Below are 20,622 nucleotides of genomic sequence, written 5' to 3' on the forward strand. Positions count from 1 at the left end.
ATATTTTAAGCATTCTTAACTCAGAAATGTAAATTTTAGAAAAAAATTCCAGGCCAGGCACAGTGGCTCACACCTGTAATCCCAGCACTTGAGGAGGCTGAGGCGGGAGGATCATCTGAGGTCAGGAGTTGGAGACCACCCTGACCAACATGGTGAAACCCTGTCTTTACTAAAAATAGAAAAAAAAAATATAAAAGTTAGCTGCGTGTCATGGCAGGTGCCTGTAATCCCAGCTACGCTGAAGGCTGAGGCAGGAGAATCACTTGAATCTGGGAGGCAGAGGTTGCAGTGAGCTGAGATTGCACCACTGCACTCCAGCCTGGGTGACAGAATGAGAATCCATCTCGAAAAAAAAGAAAAAAGAAAAAATTTCAGACATATTTATTTGTATTTCAATTTAGAAACTATGATCTTCTAAGTGTATTGACACAGCAACCTGACATAAAGATAAAGAATAATAAGCATATAACAAAACAGAAACTTGCAAATACCTGTTTTTTATTAATTTTTAATTATATATATTTAAAAATTGCCGGGTGCAGTAGCTTACACCTGTAATCCCAGCACTTTGGGAGGCTGAGGTGGGCAGATCACATGAGGTCAGGAGTTTGAGACCAGCCTGGCCAACATGGTGAAACCTCATCTCTATTAAAAATCAAAAAATTAGCCAGGCGTGATAGCATGCATCTGTATTCCCAGCTACTCGGGAGACTGAGGCAGGAGAATTGCTTGAACATGGGAGGCAGAGGTTGCAGTGAGCCAAGATAGTGCCACTGCACTCCAGCCTGGGTGACAGAGTGAGGATCTGTCTCAAAAAAATAAAAATTGTCTGGGCGCCGTGGCTCACACCTGTAATCGCAGCACTTTGGGAAGCTAAGGCAGGCAGATCACGTCAGGAGATCGAGATCATCCGGGCTAACACTGTGAAACGCCATCTCTACTAAAAATACAAAAAATTAGCCGGGCGTGGTGGCGAGTGCCTGTAGTTCCAGCTACTCCGGAGCTTGAGGCAGGAGAATGGTGTTAACCTGGGAGGTGGGGCTTGCAGTGAGCCGAGATTACGCCACTGGACTCCAGCCTGGGTGACAGAGCGAGACTCTGTCTCAAAAAAATAAAATAAAGCTAAGGTGTGGTTGACACACAAAAATTACACATATTTAATATATACCTTGTGTGTGTGTGTGTGTGTGTGTGTGTGTGTTACGGAGGTTTTACTCTTGTTGCCCAGGCTGGAGTGCAGTGACACGATCTCAGCTAACTGCAACCTCCGCCTCCCAGGTTCAAGCAATTCTCCTGCCTCAGCCTCCTGAGTAGCTGGGATCACAGGCGTGCGCCCCCACGCCTGGCTAATTTTTGTATTTTTTTAGTAGAGACAGGGTTTCACCATGTTGGCCAGGCTGGTCTCGAACTCCTGACCTCAGATGATCCACCTGCCTCGGCCTCCCAAAGTGCTGGGATTACAGGCGTGTGACACCAAATATATACATCTTAATGAGTATAGAGATAAATATTCGCCCCAGGACTCATCACAACAAATAATGCCGTAAACTTCACAATCACTCCCCATATATTTCTCATTCTCACCCTTTTTAAAAAATGAGACCGGGAGTGGCGGCTCATGCCTGTAATCCCAGCACTTTGGGAGGCCAAGGCAGGTGGATCACGAGGTCAGGAGATCAAGACCATCCTGGCTAACACAGTGAAACCCCGTTTCTACTAAAAATACAGAAAATTAACCAGGCGTGATGGCAGGCACCTGTAGTCCCAGCTACTCGGGAGACTAAGGCATGATAATGGTGTGAACTCAGGAGGAAGAGCTTGCAGTGAGCCGAGATTGTGCCACTGCACTCCACCCTGGGCAACAGAGTGTGACTCCGTCTCAAAAAAAAAAAATGAGATGACCATTTCACATAAAATATACCCTCTTAAGTATTTTTTTTAAGTGTACAATACAGGACGGCCATGCATCAGAGATATATGTGGGTTTGGTTCCAGACCACTGCAATAAAGTTTTATACAATTTCTTTTGGTTTCCCAGTGCATGTAAAAGTATGTTTATACTGTGCTGTATAAAGTGTGCAATAGCATATGTCTACAAAGTATGCACACTTTAATTTACAAATACTTTATTGTTAACAAGTGCTAACAGTCATCTGAGCCTTCAGAAGGCTGCAATCTTTTTTTGTGTGTGTGACAGGGTTTTACTCTGTGGCTCAGGCTGGAGTAATTGCAGCCTCAACCTCATGCTCAATCAAACCCTCACCTCAGACTCCTGACTAGCTGGAACTACAGGTGCATGCCACTGTGTCCAGCTAATTTTTGTATTTTTTTTGTAGAGATGGGGTTTTGCCATGTTGCCTTGATGTCCTGGGCTCAAGCAATCCACCCACCTTGGCCTCCCAAGGTGTTGGGATGACAGGTGTGAGCCACTACACCTGGCCAAGTTTCAGTCTTCTTGCTGATGGAGGGTCTTACCTTAATGTAAGGTGGTGGCTGCTGAGCGTTGGGGTGGCTGTGGCAATTTCTTAAAATAAGACAACATTGAAGTTTGCTGTGTCAATTGACTCTCCCTTTCACAAAAGAATTATCTGTAGCATACGATGATAGCTTTTTACCCACAGTAGAACTTTCAAAATTGGATTCAATGCTGTCAAACCTTCATACTGCTGTACCAACTAAGTTTATGTATTATTGTAAATCACTGGGTTCAATCCTATCAAGCCTTCCTTCTGCTGTACCAAGTTTATTCTAAATCTGTTGTCATCTCAACATTGTTTACACTGTCTTCACCACGAGTAGATTTCATCTCAAGAAACCACTTTCTTTGCTCATCCGTGGAAGCAACTCATCCTCTCACGTTTTCTCCAGAGGCTGCTGCAGTCTCACCAGATCTTCAGGCTCTGTCTCTGATTCTAGTGCTCTTCCTATTTCCACCATATCTGCAGTTACTTCCTCCACAGAAGTCGTGAACCCCTGTGTCATCAGTGAGGGTTGGAATAATCTTCCCAACTTCTCTCTCTCTCTTTTATTTTTTTGAGATGAAGTCTTGCCTGGGCTGGAGTGCAGTGATGTGATCTCAGCTCACTGCAACCTCCACCTCCCGTGTTCAAGCAATTCTCCTGCCTCAGCCTCCCAAGTGTTTGGGATTACAGTCACCCCCGACCAGGCCCAGCTAATTTTTTTTGTGTTTATAGTATAGACAGGATTTCACTATGTTGGCCAAGCTGGTCTCAAATTCCTGACCTCATGATCCACGTGCCTTTGCCTCCCAAAGTGCTGGGATTACAGGCGTGAGCCACCAAGCCCAGCCCCAACTTCTCCTAATGTTGCTATTTTGATCTTCTTTTTTAAATCATGAATGCTCTCAATGGCATCTAGAATGGTGAATCGTTTCCAGTAGGTTTTCAATTATTTTGTCCAGATCCATCAAAGGAATCACTTTCTAGAGAAGCTATAGCTTTATGAAATATATTTTTTAAGTGATAAGACTTGAAAGTTGAAATTATTATTTGATCCAAGGGCACCAGAATGAATGTTGGGTTAGTAGGCATGAAAACAATATTCAGCTCTTTATACATCTCTGTAAAAGCCCTTGACTACCAGCGGCATTGTCAGTGAGTGGTAATACTTTGAAAGGAATCTTATTTCTTGAGCAGTAGTTGTCGACAGTGGGCTTAAGATATTCAGTAAACCATATTTGTAAACTGATAGTCTGTCATCCAGGCTTTGTTCCCATTTGTAGGGTACAGGCAGAGCTGTGTTTTTTCATAATTCTTCAGGGCCCTTGGATTTTCAGAATAGTAAATCATCATTGGTTTCAAGTTAACATCACCAACTGCATTAGGCCTTAACAAAAGAGTCAGCATGTTCTTTGAAGCCTTAAATCCAGGCATCAACTCCTCTCTAGCTGGGAACATCCTGGATGGCATCTCCTTCTAGTAGAAGGCTGTTTTGTCTCCATTGCAAATCTGTTTAGTGTAGCCATCTTAATCAATTAACTTCTAGATAGCTTTCCGCAGCTTTTCCATCAGTACTTGCTGCTTTATCTTGCGCTTTTAAGTTATGGAGATGACTTTTTTCCTTAAACCTCAAGAAACAAGCTCTTCTAGCTTCAGACTTTTCTTCTGCAGCTGCCTCACCTCTCTAAGTCTTCATAGAATTGAAGGGAGGCCGGGTGCGGTGGCTGTCACACCTGTAATCCTAGCACTTTGGGAGGCCGAGGCGGGCAGATCACCTGAGGTCGGGAGTTCGACACCTGTCTGACCAACGTGGAGAAACCCCGTCTCTACTAAAAATACAAAAAATTAGCCAGGCGTGGTGGTGCATGCCTGTAATCCCAGCTACTCGGGATGCTGAGGCAGGAGAATGGCTTGAACTTGGGAGGCAGAGGTTGCGATGAGCCAAGATCACGCCATTGTACTCCAGCTTGGGCAAGAAGAATGAAACTCTGTCTCAAAAAGAAAAAAAGTAAAAAGAGAGTTAGGCTTAGGCTTAATGGACTTTTTTTGTTTTTTTTTTTTTTATCTTCTATCTAGACCAATTAAACTTTCTTCGTAACAGCAGCAAGATTGTTTAGCTTTTTATCATTCATGTGTTCACTGGAGTAGTACTTTAAATTTCTTTCCAGGACACTTCCTTTGCATTCACAACTTGGCTAAGTGTTTGTTGCATGAGGTCTATCTACTGGCCTGTCTTGCTTACAGCATGCCTTCCTCACTAAGCTTAATTATTTCTTCCTTTTGGTTTAAAGTGACAGACATACAACTCTTCTTTCACTTGAACATATAGAGGCTATTGTAGGGTTATTAATTGGCCACATTTTAATATTAATAAAGAGAAGCCTGAGAAAAAGAGAGAGAAAGAGAAATGGCCCATTGGTGGGGCAGTCAGAACAAACGCATTTGTCAATTGTTTGCTGTCTTATCCTGGTGTGATTTGTGGTTCCTAAAACAATGACAACAGTAGCATTAAAGATCACTGATTACAGATCACTATAACAGATTCAATAATAAAAAGCTTAAAATACTGTGAGAATGACCGAAATGTGACACAGAGACGTGAAGTGAGCACGTGCTGTAGGAACAATGGTGCCAGTGAGACCTGCTTATTGCAGGGTGGCCACAAACCTTCAATATGTAAAACACATGGTCACAAAACACAATAAAGCAAAGTGCAGTGAAACAAGATGTGTCTGTCTTTTGATAGACTCTGACAATCTCTATATTTGAATTGGTACATTCATACCATTAGCATTCAAAGTGATTATTGATATCATTGGATTAATATCTACTATATTTGTTACTGTTTTCTATTCATTCTCCTCAGTCTCCATTCTTTTGTCTACCACTCTTTTTCTGCCTTTTGCATTTTTCATTGATGATTTTAGATGACTACATTTTCCCTGTCTTTCTTAGCATGTACTTCTCTTTTTAAAACTTTTTTTTAACTAGTTGCCACAGAATTTGCAATATACATTTACAACCAATTCAAGTCCACTTTCAAATAACACTATCCCACTATTCCACAAATAAGACTACCTGCTTAACAAATAAAACACCTAATTCCTCAGTAACATTTACAACAAATTCAAGTCCACTTTCAAATAACGCTATCCCACTATCCCACAAATAAGACTACCTGCTTAACAAAGAACACACCTAATTCCTCAATATACATTTACAACCAATTCAAGTCCACTTTCAGATAACACTATCCCACTTCACGGTTGACTACCTGCTTAACAAAGAAAACACCTGATTCCTCCCTCCCATCCTTCCATTCCATTCCTTGTATTATTATTCCTTATTTCACTTGTGTATAAGCATACATAATCTATCTGTGTGTATTTATTATTATATACAAACTTATTGGTCAGATCAATTATGAATAAATACATGTTTTTATTGTACCACAATTCCTCCCTCCCATCCTTCCATTCCATTCCTTGTATTAGTGTTACTCATTTAACTTGTGTATAAGCATACATAATCTATCTGTGTGTATTTCTTATTGTCTATGAACTTCTTGGTCAGATCAATTAAGAATAAATACATAGGTTTTTATTGTACCACAATTCTTTAATGCTCTTTTTAAAAAAATGTTGATCCAGGTTTCAGTTATATATCTTTTGTTTCCCTCTAAAGAATTTCATTTAACATTTCTTGCAAGACAGGTCTCCTGGCAACAAGTTTCTTGAATTTTTATTTTTCTGAGGAAGGCCTTAATTCTCCTTCACTTTTGAAGGGTGTTTTCAGTGGGTACAGAAACTAAGGTTGGTGGTTTTTTTTCTGTCAACATTTTGAATTTTTCATTTCACTGTCTTCTTGCTTTCACAGTTTCTGCAATGTTGAATGCAGTTCTTATCTTTGTGTCTCTGTAGGTAAGGTGTTTTCTGCCCCACCTCTGGTTTCTTTCAGAGTTTTCCTTTATCTTTTATTTCATATAGTTTGAAAATTATATGTCCAAGTGTAGGTTGTTGGCATTTATTCTGCCTGGTGTTCTCGGAGCTTCCTGGATCTTTGGTTTGGTGTCTGACATTAATACTGGAAGTTCTCAGACATGGTTGTTGCAGAACTTTCTTCTATTTCTTCTCCTCCTGGTATTCTCATTACTCTGTTTCACCTTTTGTAGTTGTCCCACAGTCTTGGATATCATCTTCTGTTCTTTTCAGTGTTTCTTTTCTGTAGTCTTCGAAGTTTCTGATGATAAATCCTCAAGCTCAGAGATTCTTTACTCAGCAGAGTCCAGTCTACTAATAAGCCATCGGAGGTATTCTTCAGTTATTTACCACATTTTTTACCACTACATTATGTTGAAGGTTCTTACGATGTCTGTCTTTCTGATTACATTACCCATCTACACTTGAATGCTGTCTACTTCATTCATTAGGCCCTTAGCATATTCTCCAGAGGTTTAAAAAAAATTCCAAAATCATATCTTTGTCTGCTTCTGAAGCTTGCTCTGTTGACACAAATTGTATTTTTTTCTTTTTTTGGATTTTAGTATGCCTTGCATTTTTTTCCCTTTATTCTCATGCATGAAGCACCCACTAAAGGTGACTGCTGTTAGTATAGCTTTAGTAATGCGGTGATGAGGTGACAGGACAGGTGATGCTCTCTTAGTCTCTTTAGGCTACTATAACAAAATACTTTAGAATGAGTAATTCATAAACAACAGAGATTATTGCTCACAGATCTGGAGGCTGGAAAGTCCAAGACTAAAGGGGCAGGATATTTAGTGTTTGGTGAAGGTCAACCATTCAGACACTCGCAACGACTATAGTGACAGCAGCAGTCTTCAGGAATCCTATGTGAGGGAAAAACATTCAGACCACAGCAGGAGTGCTCGGGAATCCTATGTGAGGGACAAACATTCAGACCCCAGCAGTAGTGTTGTGGAATCCTATGTGAGGGGAAAACTTTCAAACCCTTGTAGCAGTGTTCTGCAATCCTATGTGAGGGACAAAAATTCAGAACCTCGTAGCAGTGTTCTGGAACCCTATGTGAGGAACAATCAGACCACAGCAGGAATGTTCTGGAATCCTATGTGAGGGGCAAACATTCAGACCACAGCAGGAGTGTTCTGGAATCCTATGTGAGGGACAAACATTTCAAAACCTCGTAGCAGTGTGCTGGAATGTTATGTCAGGGACAGACATTTAGACCCTCGCAGCAGTGTTCTAGAATCCCATCTGCAGGACAAACATTCAGACACTCGCAGCAGTGTTCTGGAATTGTAAGTGAGGCACATTCAAACCCCAACAGCAGTGTTCTAGAATCCTATGTGAGGGACAGACGTTCAGACCTCAGCAGCAGTGTTCTGGGATCCTATGTGAGGTACAAACATTCAGATACCAGCAGAAGTGTTCTGGAATCCTATGTGAGGGACAAACATTCAGACCCTCGTAGCACTGTTCTGGAATCCTATGTGAGTGGCAAAAATTCAGACCACGGAAACAATGCTCAGGAATCCTATGTAAGGGACAAACATTCAGACCCTCGTAGCAGTGTTCTGGAATCCTATGTGAGGGAAAAACATTCAGAACACAGCAGGAGTGCTCGGGAATCCTATGTGAGGGACAAACTTTCAGACCAAAGCAGGAGTGTTCTTAAATCCTATATGAAGGACAAACATTCAGAACTCAGGAGCACTGTTCTGAAATCCTATGATAAGGGCAAACATTCAGACCCCAACATGAATGTTCTGGAATCCTATGTGAGGGATAAGCATTAAGACCATAGCAGGAGTATTCTGGAATCCTATGTGAGGGACAAACATTCAGACCCTTGTAGCAGTGTTCTGGAATCTGATGTGATTAACAAACATTGAGACCACAGCAGGAGTGCTCTGGAATCCTATGTGAGGGACAAACATTCAGACCCCAGAAGGAGTGTTCTGGAATCCTATGTGAAGGACAAACATTCAGACCCTCGTAGCAGTGTTCTGGAATCCTATGTGAGGGAAAAACATTCAGAACACAGCAGGAGTGCTCGGGAATCCTATGTGAGGGACAAACTTTCAGACCAAAGCAAGAGTGTTCTTAAATCCTATATGAAGGACAAACATTCAGACCTCAGGAGCACTGTTCTGAAATCGTATGATAAGGGCAAACATTCAGACCCTAACATGAATGTTCTGGAATCCTATGTGAGGGACACGCATTAAGACCATAGCAGGAGTATTCTGGAATCCTATGTGAGGGACAAACATTCAGACCCCAGAAGGAGTGTTCTGGAATCCTATGTGAAGGACAAACATTCAGACCCTTGTAGCAGTGTTCTGGAATCCTATGTGAGGGACAAACATTCAGACCCTCCCAGCAGTCTTCTGGAATTCTATGTGAGGGACAGACATTCAAACCCCAGCAGCAGTGTTCTGGAATCCGATGTGAGGGACAAACATTCAGACCCCAGCAGCAGTCTTCTGGAATCCTATGTGAGGGACAAACTTTCAGACCCTCATAGCAGTGTTCTGGAATCCTATGTGAGGTACAAACATTCAGACACTCATAGCAGTGTTCTGGAATACTATGTGAGGGACAACCATTCAGACCATGGCAGTTCTGAAATGCTATGTGAAGGACAAACATTCAGACCCTCGTAGCAGTGTTCTGGAATCCTATGTGAAGGACAGACATTTAGACCCTCGAAGCAGTGTTCTGCAGTCTTAAGTGAGGGACAAAAATTCAGACCCTCGTAACAGTGTTCTGGAATCCTTTTTGAGGGACAGACATTGAGACCCCAGCAGCAGTGGTCTGGTATCCTATGTGAGGGACAAACATTCACTCCCCAGCAACAGTGTTCTGTAATCGTATGTGAGGGACAAGCATTCAGACCCCAGCAGCAGTGTTCTGGAATCTTATGTGAGGGACAAACATTGAGACCCTGGTAGCAGTGTTCTGGAATCCTACGTGAGACACAAACATTCGTACCACAGCAGAAGTGTTCTGGAATCTTATGTGAGGGACAACCATTCAGACCACAGCAGGAGTGTTCTGGAATCCTATGTGAGGGACAACCATTCAGACCACAGCAGGAGTGTTCTGGAATCCTATGTGAGGGACAAATATTCAGACCCTCATAGCAGTGTTCTGGAATCCTTTGTGAGGGACAAACATTCACACCCCAGCAACAGTGTTCTGTAATCGTATGTGAGGGACAAGCATTCAGACCCCAGCAGCAGTGTTCTGGAATCTTATGTGAGGGACAAACATTGAGTCCGTCGTAGCAGTGTTCTGGAATCCTACGTGAGACACAAACATTCGTACCACAGCAGAAGTGTTCCAGAATCTTATGTGAGGGACAACCATTCAGATCACAGCAGGAGTGTTCTGGAATCCTTTGTGAGGGACAACCATTCAGACCACAGCAGGTGTGTTCTGGAATCCTATGTGAGGGACAAATATTCAGACCCTCATAGCAGTGTTCTGGAATCCTTTGTGAGGGACAAACATTCAGACCCCAGCAGGAGGGTTCTGGAATCCTGTGTGAGGGACCAACATTCAGACCCTCGTAGCAGTGTTCTGGAATGCTATGTGAAAGACAACCATTCAGACCCTCATAGCAATGTTCTGGAATCCTATGTCAGGGACATTCAGACCCCAGCCGCAGTGTTCTGGAATCCTATGTGACAGACAAACATTCAGACCACAGCAGGAGCGTTCTGGAATCCTATGTGACGGACAAACGTTCAGACCATAGCAGTAGTGTTCTGCAATCCAATGTGAGGGACAAACATTCAGAGCCCAGCAGCAGTGTTCAGGAATCCTATGTGAGGGACCAACAATCAGACCCTCGTAGCAGTGTTCTGAAATCCTATGTGAGGGACAAACATTCAGAAACCAGCCGCAGTGTTCTGGAATCCTATGTGACAGAAAAACATTCCGACCACAGCAGCAGTGTTCTGGAATCCTATGTGCGGTACAAACTTTCAGACCACAGCAGGAGAGTTGTGGAATCCTATGTGAGGGACAAACTTTCAGACCCCAGGAGCAGTGTTCTGAAATCCTATGTTAAGGGCAAGCATTTACATCCCAGCGTGAATGTTCTCGAATCCTAGGTAAGGGACAAACATTCAGACCACAGCAGGAGTGTTCTCGAATCCTATGTGAGGAACAAACATTCAGACCACAGAAGGAGTGTTCTGGAATACTATGTGAGGGACATTCATACCCTCTTAGCAGTGTTGTGGAGTCCTATGTGATGAACAAACTTTCAGACCACAGCAGGAGTGTTCTGGAATCCTATGTGAGTGTCAAACATTCAGACCCCAGCAGTAGTGTTCTGGAATCCTATGTGAGGGCAAACATTCAGACCCACGTGGCAGTGTTCTGGAATCCTATGTGAGGGACAAATATTCAGACCACAGCAGGAGTGCTCTGGAATCCTTTGTGAGGGACAAACATTCAGAACCTCGTAGCAGTGTCCTGAAATCTTATGTGAGGGAGAGACATTTAGACCCTCGCAGCAGTGTTCTGGTATCCCATGTGAGGGACAAACATTCAGACCCTCCCAGCCATATTCTGGAATTCTATGTGAGGGAAAGACATTCAAACCCCAGCAGCAGTGCTCTGAAATCTGATTTGAGGGGCAGACATTCAGACCCCAGCAGCAGTGTTCTGGAATGCTATGTGAAGGACAAACATTCAGACCACGGGAGCAGTGTTCTAGAATCCTATGTGAAGGACAAACATTAAGACTCTCGTAGCAGTGTCCTGGAATCATACGTGAGGAACAACCATTCAGACACCAGCAGAAGTGTTCTGGAATCCTAGGTGTGGGAAAAACATTCAGAACCTAGTAGCAGTGTTCTGGAATCCTATGTGAGGGACATACTTTCAGACCACGGCAGCAGTGTTCTGGAATGGTATGTGAAGGACAAACATTCAGACCCTTGTAGCAGTGTTCCGGAATTCTATGTGAGGGACAAACATTCAGACCACAGCATCAGTGTTCTGGAATCCTATATGACGGACCAACATTCAGACCCTTGCAACAGTGTTCTGGAATACTAGGTGAGGGAGAAATATTCACACCCTTGTAGCAGTGTTCTGGAATTCTATGTGACTGACAAACATTCAGACTCCAGCAGCAGTGTTCTGTAATTCTATGTGAGCGACAAACATTCAGACCCCAAGAGCAGTGTTCTGAAATCTATGTTAAGGGAAACATTGAGACCCCAGCATGAATGTTCTGGAATCCTATGTGAGGGACAAACATTCAGACCATGGCAGGAGTATTCTGGAATCCTATGTGAGGAACAAACATACAGACCACAGCAGAAGTGTTCTGGAATCCTATATGAGGGACAAGCATTCAGATCCTCGTAGCAGTGTTCTGGAATCCTATGTGAGGGAGAAGCATTCAGAGCACAGCAGGAGTGCTCTGGAATCCTAAGTTAGGGACAAACATTCAGAACCTTGTAACATTGTGCTGGAAACCTATGTGAGGGACAGACATTTAGACCCTCGCAGCAGTGTTCTGGAATCCCATGTGAGGGTCGAACATTCAGATCCTCACAGCAGTGTTCTGGAATTCTGTGTGAGTGACAACCATTCAGACTCCAGCAGCAGTGTTCTGTATTCCTATGTGAAGGACAAACATTCAGAATCCAGGAGCAGTGTTTTGAAATCATATGTTAAGGGCAAACATACAGACCCTAGCATCAATGTTCTAGAATCATATGTGAGGGACACACATTCAGACCCTCGCAGCAGTGTTCTGGAATCCTAGATGGAGGACAAACATTCAGACCCCAGCAGCAGGCTTCTGGAATCCTATGTGGGGGACAAACATTCAGACAATGGCAGCAGTGTTCTGGAATCCTACGTGAGGGACAAACACTCAGAGCCTTGTAGCAGTGTTCTGGAATCCTATGTGAGTGAGAGTGCCTGGAGCCTACCCAACCTGACGCCCCCAAAGCCCTCACAGGGTCTGACCTCCCAGCATGCACCTGCCTCTCCCTGAACCCCAACTGCCCACCCTGCCTGTTCCCTGGCCTCCTTCATCCTGTGCAGCCCATAGACTGTGACCATCTCTGCAGCCACTCTGGCCCTTCCTTTACCTTTGTCCTGTCAGAATCTCTGAGCAGGATCTCCCAGGTCCATCCAAACACGTGCTTTGTCCACTTTTGACTAGGCCCTTGGGCATCACTGGGCTATCCCAGCTGTCCACAGGGCCTTCAATAATGCACATTGCACCTGGCTTATCCAAGCAGTGCTCAGCAGCCCACATTGACCAGGTCCCTGCTGACAAGACCCCGCACATCAGGTCCTCCCTGATGACACCCTCACTGATTAGACCCTCATGACCAGGCCCCACTAACAAGGCCCCCACTGCCAGGCACACAATGACAAGGACTCCACTGACCAGGACCTTACTGACAAGGCCTCACGGACCAAGTCCTTACTGACAAGTCCTCACTGACTAGGTCATTATTGACAAGGCCTCACTGATCAGGTTCCACTGATCATGACCTCATTCCCTGGCCCCAAACTTGAGGCCCCACTGACCAGGCCTCCAGGGAACAGGTTGCCACTGATCAGGCCCCTAATAACCAGGCCTAAGGTCACCAGATGCCCCTGACTGGGACCCTAGTGAGTAGACCCCACTGCACTGGCACCAAATGCTGAGATCCCCGCTGACCAGGTCACCCTGTAGACCAGTGCTACAAAAGTCACCACTGACCAAGTCCTCTGACCAGGACGCTACAGATTAGGTCCCGCTGACAAGGCTGCCCTGACCAGGGCCCCACTGACAAGGGCCTCACTGATGAGGACACGCCCACCAGGGTCTGCTGACTAGGTCCCATGTGCCCAGTCCTCCACTGAATAGCACCCCTTGACCTGGTCACCAGTGCCCCAGCCCATGCTGACCAGGCCAGCACTAAGCCCCAGCTGACCAGGTCTCCACTGATCAAGCCCCACAGCCCAGGTTTGCACTGACCAGACACCAAACAACTGGCAGCCAATAGGTCCCCACTCACCAAAACCGCCACTACTAGACCCCACTAATGAGACCCTCTCTAAGCAGACCCCTGCTGACCACGATCCCACTAAATAGTCCTCACTGACCTAGGTCCACTGACCAGGCCCACACTGATCAGGCCCCTCCTAACCACACCGGAAATCCAAGCGGCAATGACATGTTTCATATGGCAGAAGTTGGAACAAGACAGAGAGAGGAAAGAGGTTCCACAGCCTTTTAAACTACTAGATCTCATGAGAACTCACTCACTATCAGGAGGATGGCATTAAGGGCTTGGTGCTTTGCCATTTGTGAAGGATCCACTCCCACTCCTTTATGATTAAAGCTTTTTCCACCTAGGCCCCGACTCTAACATTAGGGAGTGTACTTTCACATGAGTTTTGGAAGGGGCATAGAGAAAAACCGTATTATTCTGTCCCTGACCCCACAAATCTCATGTCCTTCTCACATTGCAAAATACAGTCATGCCTTGCCAGAAGTCTCCCAAAGCCTTAACTCATTTCAGCATTAACTCAAAGTTACAAAGTCCAAAGTCTCATCTGGGTCAAGGCTACATTCTCTTTTGCCTACGAGTCTCTGAAATAAAAAGCAAGTTCACTGTGTCTAAGGTACAATGATGGTACAGGCATTGTGTAAGCTTTCCATATCCAAAAAGGAGACATTTTCCAGAAAGCTTCTTATTTTCATCTGAGGCCCCCTCAGCCTGGCCTTCACTGTCCATGTTTTTGTCAGCATTCTTGTCACAGCCATTTAACCAGTCTCTAAGATGATCCAAAAATGTTCTCATCTGTCTGTCTTCTTTGGAGTCCTCCAAACTCTTCCAACCTCTACCCATTACCCAGTTCCGAAGTTGCTTCCACATTTTCAGGTATCTTTATAGCAATGCTCCAGTCCTCATTTGCCATTTTTGGTAAGATTTATTTTGAAAAAGAGGTTTAATTGGCTCATGGTTCTGCAGAGTGGACAGGAAGCTTAGTGCTTCTGCTTCTGGGGGTGCCTCAGAAATCTTTCAATCATTGTGCAAGGTAATGAAAGAGTGAATTGTCTCATATGGCAAGAGGAAATCACGGAGAGTAGGCAGTGATATAGAGTTTTCAGTGGCCAGATCTCACGAGAAGTCACTCATGATTGTGAGGACAGTACCAAGGGGATAGTGCTGAACCACTCATGAGAAATTTGCCTTCATGATTCAATCACCTTATACCAGGATCCACCTCCAACATTAGGAAGCATAACTCAACATGAGATTTGGTGGGCACATATTCGAATTGCCTCATCAGTCTTTGAGTATAAAGACATCCGTAGCAGGCTTTATCCAGCCAGCTTCTTTGGGATTCTTTATATGGTTTCAGGTCTATAGCATATCCACTAAAATATTCCTACTTCAAAATGCAATAAAGTAAGTGGTATTATCATTCTTCAAAAAGTTATAATGGTATTGTAGGCATTCATAGTATGATTTAGTTCATTTGCTACTGTTTCTATTCTATCACCATATTAACACTTTCCTACACAATTCTATATTCAGCTGGGTTTCAGTTGAGCACAAAGTCATCCTTGTACTACCACTGATAGCTGGCACTAGCTCTTTGATACTGTTATCATTCTGCTGTAGAAAGTACCCGTGAACTGGAAAAAGTCCACAATCGAATAGCTAGTCATTCAACACTATCAAACTTTAGGTGACTTTTTGAAAAAATAGTATCTCCTGTTGCAAGAAATGCTCCAACTGTGATTTCAAGTCTCTCGCTTGAGTGGATTGGATGGAAGTGGTGAATTTCAGCCAAAGTGGCCAAAGAAATTCTGTTCCTGTGATAATGATGCCATCAGCCTCTGTACCTCTGTCTTCCCTTCTGCCACATGTTGCCTGTTCTCCGTGACTGTGGTAAGAGCTTCCTTGTGTATGAGGATGATGTCCAGGATGTTGGTCTGGTGTCCCTGAGACAGCACTAACAGGTCCATGGCTGGGTCCAGGTCCTTCCTGAAGGGATTGGCAAGGAGCTCACTGATGTTCTTGAAGGCATCTCTGGAGAAGTGGATGGCCTAGTCAAGTTCCAAGGCCTGGCTGAGGCTGAAGAAAAACTGGCCGCCTTCTGAAGCTCTTTCTAAAAGCCTGTCACTGTCATCTGCTTGCATGTCAACTCATTGGCTGTGAGGTTGAGCTGAGTGGCCTGTGTCCATCTTCTTGGGGAAGTATTTGAAGCCATCAATCTTGCTCTCCCACCCCTAAAGGTTGATGGTCACCACCTGGGGGTGTGCTGAGGGTCAGAAAGAAGCCAGCACTCACCATCTCATCCTTCTCAGCCTTCCTCTTGCACTCTCTCCAGGCTGTCTCTTCAGTGGTGGTGGGATATATCAGAAAGATGTGGCACTGTGCCCACACCCAGAAGCTGGCCATGTGGTTGGCTCATCCACCAGAATGGATGCTCTGGTTGCTCTTTGAGCCAGCTTGGCCTTGCCTGGCATGCACAGGCCCCAGGTACAGACACGTTGCTCCGAGTGAACTTGTCCTGCCTTGGGCCAAATTCTGTCAGGCCAGGGCCACAAAAGGCTGAGTCCCACGGGTGGTAATCCTGGCTGCTTTCTGCACTTCAACATAAAGGCCTCCTGAAGATGGCCTGTGGTCTGCCTCTTTGCAACCAAGAAGCCCGCAGTGCCATATGAGCCCTGAGGCATGGACTCGAGCCCCCAAGGCAGCGCACACCCTGCTCCTGAGCGTGCTGCTCATTTTCTCTGTGTGGCTCCATTTGTGTCACAGTTGTTGCACTGACTAGTGCATGCTGAGGAAGGCCAAGCTGGCTCAAAAAGCAACCGGCCACCTCTGCAAGGGTGTGCCTGGAGCTGGTGGACCAGCCACCAACCTGACTTGCTGCCGGTCGGGGTACACCAGGTCTTCTACCCTACAGGTAGGGCCACAGTGCTATCTGCTTTTCCTCAGGCCTCTGCTCCATCAGCCATCAGGAGGCAGCCCCTCAGGCTGTAGGAATCTGGCCATCCCTGCTTCCTTGAGTGGGTGAGGTTGGTGGTTGCTCCACCTGCTCCAGGCACACCCTTGCAGAGGTGGCTGCTTGCTCTTTGATCCAGCTTGGCCTTGCCTGGCATGCACAGGCCCCAGCTACCTATATGCTGTTCCAAGTCAGCTTGTAGTGTGTTGGGCCAAATTCTACCTCTGGCCAGGGCCACAGAAGGCCGAGTCCCCTGGGTGCTAATCCTGGCTGCTTTCTGCACTTGAACATAAAGTCTTCCTCAAGACCGTCTGTGGCCTGCTTCTTGGCGACCAAGAAGCCTACAGTGCCATACGAGCCCTGAGGCGTGGACTGGAGCCACAAAGGCAGTGCACGCCCCATTCCTGAGCCTGCTGATCATTTCCTCTTTATGGCTCCATTTGTTGTACACTTGTTGCAGTGAGGCTTGTGCATGCCAGGCAAGGCCAAGCTGGCTCAAAGAGCAAGCAGCCACCTCTGCAAGGTGTGCCAGGAGCAGGTGGACCAGCCGCCAACCTCACTCACTGTCAGACGTGGTACATCAGTTCTTCTACCCTAAAGGTGGGGCCGAGAAGTAGACCACAGGCCGTCTTGAGGAAGACTTTATGTTCAAGTGCAGAAAGCAGGCAGGATTACCACCCAGGGGACTCAGCCTTCTGTGGCCCACAGTGCCATATGAACCCCGAGGCATGGACCGGTGCCATCTGCTTTATACAAAAATTAACTTAAGATAGATTAAAGAGTTAAACATGCCACCTGCTTTTCCTCAGGCCTCTGCTCCATCAGCCATCAGGAGGCAGCCACTCAGGCTGTGGAAACCTGGCCATCCTGGCTTCCTTCAGTGGGTGAGGTTGGTGGCTGGTCCACTTGCTCCAGGCACATCCTTGCAGAGGTGGCTGGTTGCTCTTTGAGCCAGCTTGGCCTTGCCTGGCATGCACAGGCCCCAGGTACTGACACGTTGCTCTGAGTGAGCTTGTCCTGCCTTGGGCCAAACTCTGTCAGGCCAGGGTCACAAAAGGCCGAGTCCCACAGGTGGTAATCCTGGCTGCTTTCTGCACTTCAACATAAAGGCCTCCTGAAGATGGCCTATGGTCTGCCTCTTTGCATCCAAGAAGCCCGCAGTGCCATATGAGCCCTGAGGCATGGACTGGAGCCCCCAAGGCAGCGCACACCCTGCTCCTGAGCCTGCTGCTCATTTTCTCTGTATGGCTCCATTTGTGTCACAGTTGTTGCACTGACTTGTGCATGCCGGGCAAAGCCAAGTTGGCTCAAAAAGGAACCAGCCACGTTTGCAAGGGTGTGCCTGGAGTGATTGGACTAGCCATCAACGTCACCCACTCAAGGAAGCAGGCAATGCGTGTTTGTACCATGCATTTCACTACAGGTACATTTCCCCTGAGGTTGGTGGCCTAGGTTTCTTCTAGATTTTTTATTGTTTTAGGTCTTGCATTTAACTCTTTCATCCATATTACTTAATTTTTGTTTAAGGTGTATGGGTGTGGCCCAGTTTCAGTTTTCTTCATAAGGCTAGCCAGTTTTCCCAAGATCATTTATTAAATAGGGTATCCTTTACCCATTGCTTGTTTTTGTCAGGTTTGTCAAAGATCAGATGGTTTTAGATGTGTGGTGTCATTTCTGAGGCCTCTGTTCTGTTCCATTGGTCTATAGATCTGATTTGGTACCAGCCCCATGCTGTTTTGGTTACTGTAGCCTTGTAGAATAATTTGAAGTCAGGTGCTGTGATGCCTCTAGCTTTGTTGTTTTTGCCTAGGATTGTCTTGGCTATGTGGGCTCTTTTTTGGTTCCATATGAAATTTAAAGTAGTTTTTCTAATTCTATGAAGAAAGTCAATGGTAGCTTAATGAGGATAGCAATGAATCTATAAATTACTTTGGGTGGTATAGCACTCAGGCACAGAAATGTCCTTGTGTTAGGCCATACCATTCAGGACAGAGCCATGGGCAGAGACTTCATCACCAGAACACAAAAAGCAATGGCAACAAAAGCCAAAATTGACAAATGGGATCTAACTAAAGTAAACAGTATCTGCAGTGCAAAAGAAACTATTATCAGAGTGAACAGGCAACCCACAGAATGGGAGAAAATTGTTGCAATCTATCCATCTGACAAAGGGCTAATATGCAGAATCTACAAAAAAAACTTACAAGAAAAAATAACAAACAACCCCATCAAAAAGTGGACAAAGGATATGAACAGACACTTACCAAAGAAGACATTTATACAGCCAACGAACATGTGAAGCAAAGCACGTCATCACTGGTCACTAGAGAAATGGAAATCAAGACCACAATGAGATACAATCTCATAGCACTTAGAATGGCTATCGTTAAAAAATCAGGGAACAACAGATGCTGGACAGGATGTGGAGAAATAGAAACGCTTTTACACAGTTGGTGGGAATATAAATTAGTTCAACCATTGTGGAAGACAGTGTGACAATTCCTCAAGGATCTACAACTAGAAATATCATTTGACCCAGCAATCCCATTACTGGGTATATACCCCCAAAATTATAAATCATTCTAATATAAAGACACATGCACCTGTCTGTTTATGGCGGCACTTTTCACAAAACCAAAGACTTGGAACCAACCCAAATGCCCACCAATGATAGACTGGATAAAGAAAATGTGGCATATATATACCATGGAATACTATGTAGCCATAAAAAAAGGATGAATACACGTCCTTTGCTGGGACATGAATGAAGCTGGAAAGCATCATTCTCAGCAAACTAACACAAGAACAGAAAACCAAACACCACATGTTCTCACTCATAACTTGGAGTTGAACAATGGGAACACATGGACACAGGAAGGGGAACATCACACACCAGGGCCTGTCAGCGTGGGGGGTAGGAGAGGGATGGCATTAGGAGAAATAACTAATGTAGATCATGGGTTGATGGATGCAGCAAGCCACCATGGCATGTGTATACCTATGTAACAAACCTGCATGTTCTGCACATGTACCCCAGAACTTAAAGTATAATTTAAAAAAAAAAGAAATTTGCTTTTAATTAAGCTTTCAATCATAGAACTTGTAAAGAAAACCCTTTTGAATCTTTTACTACCACATCATAGCTGGGGCAAACTGCTGACGTTTAAAAGTAACACAAATATCAAACAGAAAGAACTAGACTTAGGAACCAAACTCAGGTTTCTGTAGTGAACAGGGCAGAATCTTCACATTGGGTCACCACCACTACTCCTTCAGTTTGGCCTTGGCTAGCAAAAGGATGACCTTTTTATGTAGATGAGACCACTTACGTAAAAAAAAAGGTTTAAAACATAATTCCTGCTAACTGGAATGCTTTTTGTTGTTGTTTATTTGTTTGTTTTTTTGCAGCCATAGGAGTTTTAGCCAATTCAGAGGCCTTGCTCCCCACAATTTGGAACATTCCTTTGGTTTTGACGAAGTCAGGAAGAGATGGGAGAAAAGTGAAACAACAACAATAAAACCCCAAGCATAAACAAACAAAAAGAGTTAAGCAAAACAACAAATGCACAATTCATATGATTACTGAGTGTTCTAATGGTAAGGAGAAATTAAAAGCAGAAATTAAAAGCAGCTGGTGAGTAATCTTAAATTTTAGTCATTAAGGAAAAATTTTAAGACAAAACTCTAATTCAGCTACTTACCTGGAAATAAGGCTCAGGCTGGTGATCGTTCTCTGCCATCTTAGAAGCTGGAAAAAAACTTACCCTCACCTTCCCTGTCAGAAGCAAGCTGAAACTCAGGAAAGGAGGTGCCTGCTCTCCATCATCATGGAAGCAGGAAAACTTGCCTTCTTTGTTGGAAATGAGTAAAACTTCAGAAAAGGAGTTGTACAGCAAAATCAACCTTAGATCTCAACCAGATTTTGGGAGATCAGGGAACCTCTGCAGGGGAGAATCTCCACAACCTCAGCAAATTATCCTATTGATTTGGGCAATAAAGATAGCCCAGGTTGGTATCAAGCAATAATGAGATTTATCAAAGGTCAGGACCACCTTTGTATGTCTTTCTGTGTCTTTTTTTATCTTTATTGGTATATACGTTTTGTCAAAACTAGGAGTGTAACACCTGCTTTTTTCTGTTTTCCGTTTGCTTGAAAGATTTTTCTCCATTCCTTTATTTTGAGCCTATGTATG

General features: G+C 44.6%; 1 long non-coding RNA gene across 1 annotated transcript in view; it reads left to right on the forward strand.

Moving 5' to 3' along the window:
* Positions 1-20,209, forward strand: part of LOC134808403 (uncharacterized) — a 48,291-nt gene extending 28,082 nt beyond the window's left edge. Inside the window, exon 3 of the long non-coding RNA XR_010151293.1 lies at positions 19,838-20,209. This is a non-coding gene — a long non-coding RNA (uncharacterized LOC134808403). The remainder of the gene's footprint in view (positions 1-19,837) is intronic.
* Positions 20,210-20,622: the final 413 nt, after the last annotated feature.

The sequence above is a fragment of the Pan troglodytes genome, chromosome 15, assembly GCF_028858775.2.
Source record: "Pan troglodytes isolate AG18354 chromosome 15, NHGRI_mPanTro3-v2.0_pri, whole genome shotgun sequence".
In the NCBI taxonomy this organism is placed as follows: Eukaryota; Metazoa; Chordata; class Mammalia; order Primates; family Hominidae; genus Pan; species Pan troglodytes.